The following is a 6,507-nucleotide window of genomic DNA, read 5'->3' as shown; positions in this document are numbered from 1 at the left end:
GCAGCCTCACTAAACATGCCCCTTCTCTGTAGTCTCAGCTTCTCCCTGCGAAGATTTGTTCCCTGAGCAATACACACGCCTGCTTGTGGTTTCTCTAAGGGAGATACACGTCCTGGCATCCAGGTGTCTCTAGAACAGGCTTCACAAGCTGCACAAACACTGTGATTTCTTTAGCATGACATCTCTGCTTGCAATCAAGTGGGTTTTAAGCTGCAACACATGGGATTGTATGGAGCTTGAATTGTTTATAAAAATTATTCACTTGTATGACAACACGGGCACATTTTCATGTGAAAAACAGGTAAAGCCAGTCTCCTTGATCACTGCCGTGGTCCCCAACCCACAGTGAGAACTGACAAGTTATCTGCTGGTATGTTCCTTCTGGGCTTTTTCCCGAGCGTTTATATACTTATAATGTAGTTTGCACGAAAGATCATTTCATTTCCCTGCTTTTCAAGGGTTTCCCATTATACTTAGAATAAAATCTATACTCCCAACTGTGGCTTACAAGACTAGACACAATCTGGTCCTTGTCTATCTCTGATCTCACCGTTCCAGGTGGTGTAAGGGTGTTTTCTCCCACAGGGCTGTGTATACGCTATTCCTTCTGTTCTGAAACCTCTGTCCCAATGCTTGTCTGATGGGTTCTTCTCACTGTTCACGACGCAGCTGCAAACTCATCTCTTCACAAACCTGTCCTAGGTATACCTTCTCTAAATCAGCACCTCCCTCCTGTCTCTGCTTCCAGTCTCTTCTGAATCCCACTACCTTGTTAGAGCAACAGAGCTAAACCCCGGGGTGATGGTGGGGGGGGGGGGTCTGACTCCTCCCTCCACTACGTGCTAAGTTATTTACTGTTTTTGTGATTTTAGGTTCCTCATCTGAAAACAAGGATAATGACATCTTCTCCTTTATAGATTGTTATGAGACCAAATGAGCTAATATTTATAAAACACTAAGAAAGTGCCTAGAACATAATGGACCCTGATAAATGGCTAAATTCTTTCCTTAGCACTTGTAATCATTTGGAATCATTCTTTTATTTGTAGGTTTATCATCTCTTTTCTCTAGAATGGAAGCCCAGTAAATCTAGGGACCTTGTCTGTTTGGTCCTTAGCGCAAAGAATAACGCCTGACTAGCAGTGCACGAATATTAATAAATAAAGGTGGAACGTATGAATATTCAAATCTTAACTCCTGCATAGGGTTCTCTGTGCACAAGAGATATGGTTAAAATGGAAAACATGGTCCTCCTTTTAATACATGCTTTTAACTTTTTTTTTTTTAGATTTTATTTATTTGACAGAGAACACATGCACAAGCAAAGGGAGCGCATAAGCAGGGGCAGCAGCAGGCAGAGGGAGAGGGAGAAGCAGACTCCTCACTGAGCAGGGACCCCTACGTGGGGCTCAATCCCAGGATCCTGGGATCATGACCCGAGCCAAAGGCAGACACTTAACCAGCTGAGCCACCCATGCTTCTAACTTTCATAGGCTGGCCACCACTAGGGGCTTTCCCCGTAGCTTAAGCATCTTACCCTAGAATGGACATAAACTCCTCCAAGACGGCAGAGTAAGACTGAGCCAACTGCTGTTCACTCCTATGTCTTCACTCTTCCAAAAGAGCACAGGATACGTAAGGTCAGGGTAGCAGCCGCCACACTCCCATGATATTTATAAAAATACCACCAGCAGTTATCACAGGCAAAAATAACATTTCCAGATCCCAGCACAATTCCAGACCGATACTGCAGTTGCCAGCCCGTTGATTTAGGATTATCTGGGGAACAGAGAAAGGAGAGAAGCTTCTTGTCTGAGCTTGTCAGCTTACCGGTCATACTGGGCAAGTTAGCCAGGACCGGTGACCCTGAACGTGGCGGGGAAGATCTTCTGTAAAAAGGTCAGATGTGGTTCCGCAGACCCTGGCTTTCTGCAGCTGCTCTGCAGAGATGGTGCTTTCGACGCCCAGGGAGGGCAGGCTCACAGAAACTTTCCTACTCCAAAACAGCCTAAACCTTTCTTTCCTGAAAATACCTTCTTACTGCATCAAGTTTAACTTGGGTCATCTACCCAAGGCTGAGAAACCAGCTAAAGGAGAAAACAAGTAACCAAAAAAATCCATTGGATTTCTACTGGCTAAGCTGAGCTTGAGAAAAAGCCAGGTCGGAAGGGCTCCGTTCCTGCTACTAGCCGTGGGTCTGAAATGCACGCAAAGGACAGCAGCTCTAGGGTTCCCCCAGAGAGCTCCGTGTGACTCAGGAAAGAAACGTCTATCCCCATCCAAGATTTGATTCTGACTTAGGCAGTCTGAGTTCCTGGAAAGCCTGTGTTGATCTCCCAACTCAGCTACTGTGCTCTCCAACTGCCCTCAATCAGCCTACACCCGCACAGTGTCAAACCAGCCATGGTGAATACCGATGTCTTCACCATTCCTTGTCATCTTTTAGTTCTGGATGGTGATTCTTATCTTTCGCCACCCTGGGCTCAGGTGTTGGGGTTCAGTGTGGACTTCTCCCTATTTCACAGCTCGAGCTCTGCAAGCACAGGGTTAGAAGAGGTATGCCCACAGGATAAAAGAAAAGAAAACAGATTAAGAAAACGTGTATGTTTGTCCTAGTGCCCAAGGCCAGGCAGGTCTAGGCTGGCCACTCCGTGGCTCTGGTGATCGTGGAGACGAAGCTGCTGTATTGGGAAAGAAAGGACAGGAAGGAAGTGGCCGAGCCTCTGCCCAGCTGAGAAGCAGTCTTGCCTGGCTTGCTGATCCATGGGGTAGAGGAGAGGAAGCAGAGGAAAGCCCTCTGTGCCGGTGCAGGGAGTGAAAGAGACATGGGGCTTGGTTACTAGCCTTCAGAGCCTGGTATCCTCACTCAGTAGTAAATGTGGTTCAATGTATGTGTCTTTGGCCGTTCAATCAGGTGAGCCATTCCTCCTTCTCTGGGGGATATGTATGAAGTGGGGCCATATGTAAGAAGGCCTAGATATGTCTGCTTGTTCATTGTTGTTAAAGGTATTCTCCAACAATAGGAAGTGGCTTCACTCTGGCAGCAAAAAGAATCCCCTTTCACTGCCCTGTTGTATCCCTCTGTGCTCTCCCCGCTCTCCATAGAGCAGCAGGACTAAGCCATAAAGCTCAGTGTCTCCCTTAGAAAAGTAACCCCTTAGAAGAGACATCCATACGGTGGGAGCAAAGAGGACAAACTTAGGAGGAGTTCTGACCAGCAGGAAAAATGACGTAGAATTCTCACTGGGGAGAGGATGGAAAAAGATGAGGAAGGTAGCTAAGAGGGGGTGTGCTTAGCATGGTTTCTTCAGAGACCCAGCCCCCCTGTTCCCTTCCTGGGCCTGAGCTTGAAGAAATGAGGCCACGAAAAGGATAATTCTGACTCTGAGAAGTCAATGCCAGTACAAGTGACCTCGAATTAGCAAAGGGTAACTAACTGTGGCAGAATGGCAATGGCCTTGGTTTATGGGATGGGGGAGCCGAAGGTCCTACTCCTGTCTCTTTTGGCTCCTGGCTGGCATGGAAGAGATATATACATATATATTTTTAGCTTGTTTTAAAATTCTATTTGAATAATTTTTTATTTGCCTATATATGTTTATAAATCTAGACTTATATAGAAGTTGCTAAAATAGTTCAGAGTGAGAAAGAACACACAGCAGATTCTAGGAATATCGAAGCCCATGCCCTTTGTCAGTAGCTAGAGGGAAAGCAGAGGCCAGGATGGCTTTAAGGTCCACCCCCGGCCTCTGTCAAACCTTTCCTCTACTTTAAGATGACATTTAGGCAAGAAGGAGGAGGGACGAATCTTGAAAGATCACATTTCCCCAAAATAGACCAAGTTACCCTTACCTGGCAAGTTTAAATGTCCTTTTTTGCCTCCCCTCCCACAAGAAAGAGGACTTGAGAGCAAAGTAAGACCACTAGAGAATAATCTACACTTAACATAGCAGCACTCTTGCAGTGTATTAACTTACACACCTTGCTCTACTAAGATTTGTGTCCTAAATCTGCACCACCTCCGATATTCAGGACATATTTATTTGAGGACTCACTGTACCAAGCACTAGCATTTACTCAAGCCCGATGCCCCCTTGGCCCTGGTCTGGGACAAGCCAACTCCAGTTGTGAGTCTTGGACCTGTTGGAATGGCTGCCCGGCAGTGGCTGAGAAACCCTTCCTTCCCGCTGCTGTTGCAAGCCTTAGGTTGAAAGCACTTCCTCCTCAGTTACAACTGGGTTGATTTTGAACCTGCATTTCTAAAAGTAGGAATCGTGAACCTAGCCTTTGTTTTTGCCTTGTACTTTTTTTTTTTTTTTAACAGAAGAACAGGGTTATTGGATTAAACGAGAAAGATTACAACACAAGATAGAAACGATGTCCCGCCGTGGGGTTTTGGCCCTGAAGCCACCGGAGGCTTGGTGAAGGAGCCAACGCACCTCTCTTTAGGCCTCCTTGTGGGATCGAGTCTGAGGAATTTTGGCTGTGCTCAGTCGCCCTAATTCCATCCTTCGTGGGAAGGAAGCAGGGACGTGGAGACCAATAGTCGCTGAGTTGTCACACTGGCTCACTCTTGAACCTAGGATTGCTATTGGGTCCAGCCCCAGGCTCACTTTTTTACATCTTGATCAGAGCCTACTCGAAATGCCTGCGGACCAAGGCCAGGCCTTCCTCGTGAGCTATCCGCAAAGAAGTTGGAGGTTGGTCGGGTCGGAGGAGCGCGTGGAGAAGCCTCTAGCTAGAGCGGAGGGTGGGCGGCACCAGCCCGGGTGGGCGACACAGAGGTGAGCCCCGCCTCCGGGCGGCGCGTCCCCATTGGTTGGAGGCGGTGCTGGGGCGGGGCGAGGTTCCACCCAAAGCGCCGCAAGTGACTTCTCTCCTAACACCCGGTTTTTTAGTCTTTGGGTCCAGAGCTCTTGGGGCTGGCCTTCCAGGGTTACAGGGAGCACCAGAATCCAGGGGTCCAACGTCATAGGTCTTGGACAAATGTCTAAGAGAGCAAGGTGCTGGTTTAGAGGTGAGCGTTCTGTGAAAGAAAGGACTGGCCTTTGGAGGTTTGGGCTGGAGTTGCAGAGGAAACTTTCCTGCTCAGCCTGGGCCATGAAACCAAACTGGATGCTCCAGATGTCTGTACACAACTCCAGCCGTTGCGTCGGTAAGCTTCCCAGAGGCAGTTTGCCCCAAATCGTGCTCAGAATCGCAAGCCACAAATAACGGGGGTTATTATTTCTGTCGTTCCCCCCTCACATTCACATTCAATTAAATCACAAAAACCTGACTCCATTTCCAAAAATATCTCCGGGTTTTCCCTGTCCAACATTTCCTCTGCTTTACTGGAGGCTCCATAATTTTTCCCAGTAGGTTTTTGCTCGCCTTGTTCACTTCTGATCGATCCTCAATAATAGGGCAGAGGGAACTCTCCGCGATGTTAATGTGTAGTCTGGAGTAATCTTGCTTAAAACCGTTTGAAGCACTCAATTAAAACATCTAAACGTGATCTGACCGGCTGGTCATTTCTGCGGCTTTACCCCTCCCCCACCCCTCAGCCCCATCTAGCTAGTGTTTGCGTTGCCTGTAATTTTATTTGCAGAGCTCACTTCCTAAGGTTCTTCGTGTGTCATCTCCTCTGGACATTTTCCTTTGTCCCCAGCAGGGCTAGGGGCCCTTTGGGCACTCTTGATGTGATGTTTTGGATACGGGTCTGGGAGCAAGCTATCAAGAAAGAATTCTTGAGATGTTTTCAGTGCAAAACGTGGTTTTATTAAAGCACAGGTGTGATGTCAAAGTGGGGTGTCTCTTGATCAGATGGGGGCCCCCAAATGTGGGGCGACGAACTGGTGGAGGCCATTGGTGCGGTGGTGAAAGTATTCACCTGAGGCAGAACAAAGGCAATAGAAGTTTATCGAATACACTGCCAGGGAGCGGCTGTCTCCAAGAAGGTAGTGGGTGGGGGCTGTTTTTAAAGGGGGAAGACAAGGAGGAATCTTCCCCTTTTTTGGGGGGAACTGTGCCTAGTTGTAAATAGCCCGTTGGTTACGTAGGGCCTATGGGTATTTTGAGATGGGTCTCCTGAGGGGCCTGTCCGTATTCAGCCAGGTGGTTACTATGGTCTTTTCTGCATTCCATCACTCATGCCTGTTGGCCTAAATGTGGCCTCTACAACAGGGGCAGAACCCATGGGCAGAAAGAGCTGCACTGGGATTGTGAGGAGTGACTGATTATATACCTTTTAGATAGTAGGGGTTAGGGAGAGCGTAAGTCTCTGAGGAATTTGGAAGTAAGTCTTCCCGGACCTTGAGGGGCTGGCAGTTGTTAAGATAAGGTTCGTGAGACCATTCAGATGTATATCAATGGGCAATATGTTGGAAGGATGATTGCTCACATATATTTTGGGGGTGGGAGTATAGATAAAGGAAGTTTCCAAAGGGATTTTTATATGTTAAAGAAGACTTATATGATTCTGGAGGTTGGGTTAATGTCAAGCTAAGGTTGCTTTTTGCCTCTAGC

This window comes from Ursus americanus, chromosome 5 (genome assembly GCF_024610735.1).
Source record: "Ursus americanus isolate L20-20 chromosome 5, mUrsAme1.1.p, whole genome shotgun sequence".
Lineage (NCBI taxonomy): Eukaryota > Metazoa > Chordata > Mammalia > Carnivora > Ursidae > Ursus > Ursus americanus.
This window is presented reverse-complemented; position numbering follows the sequence as displayed.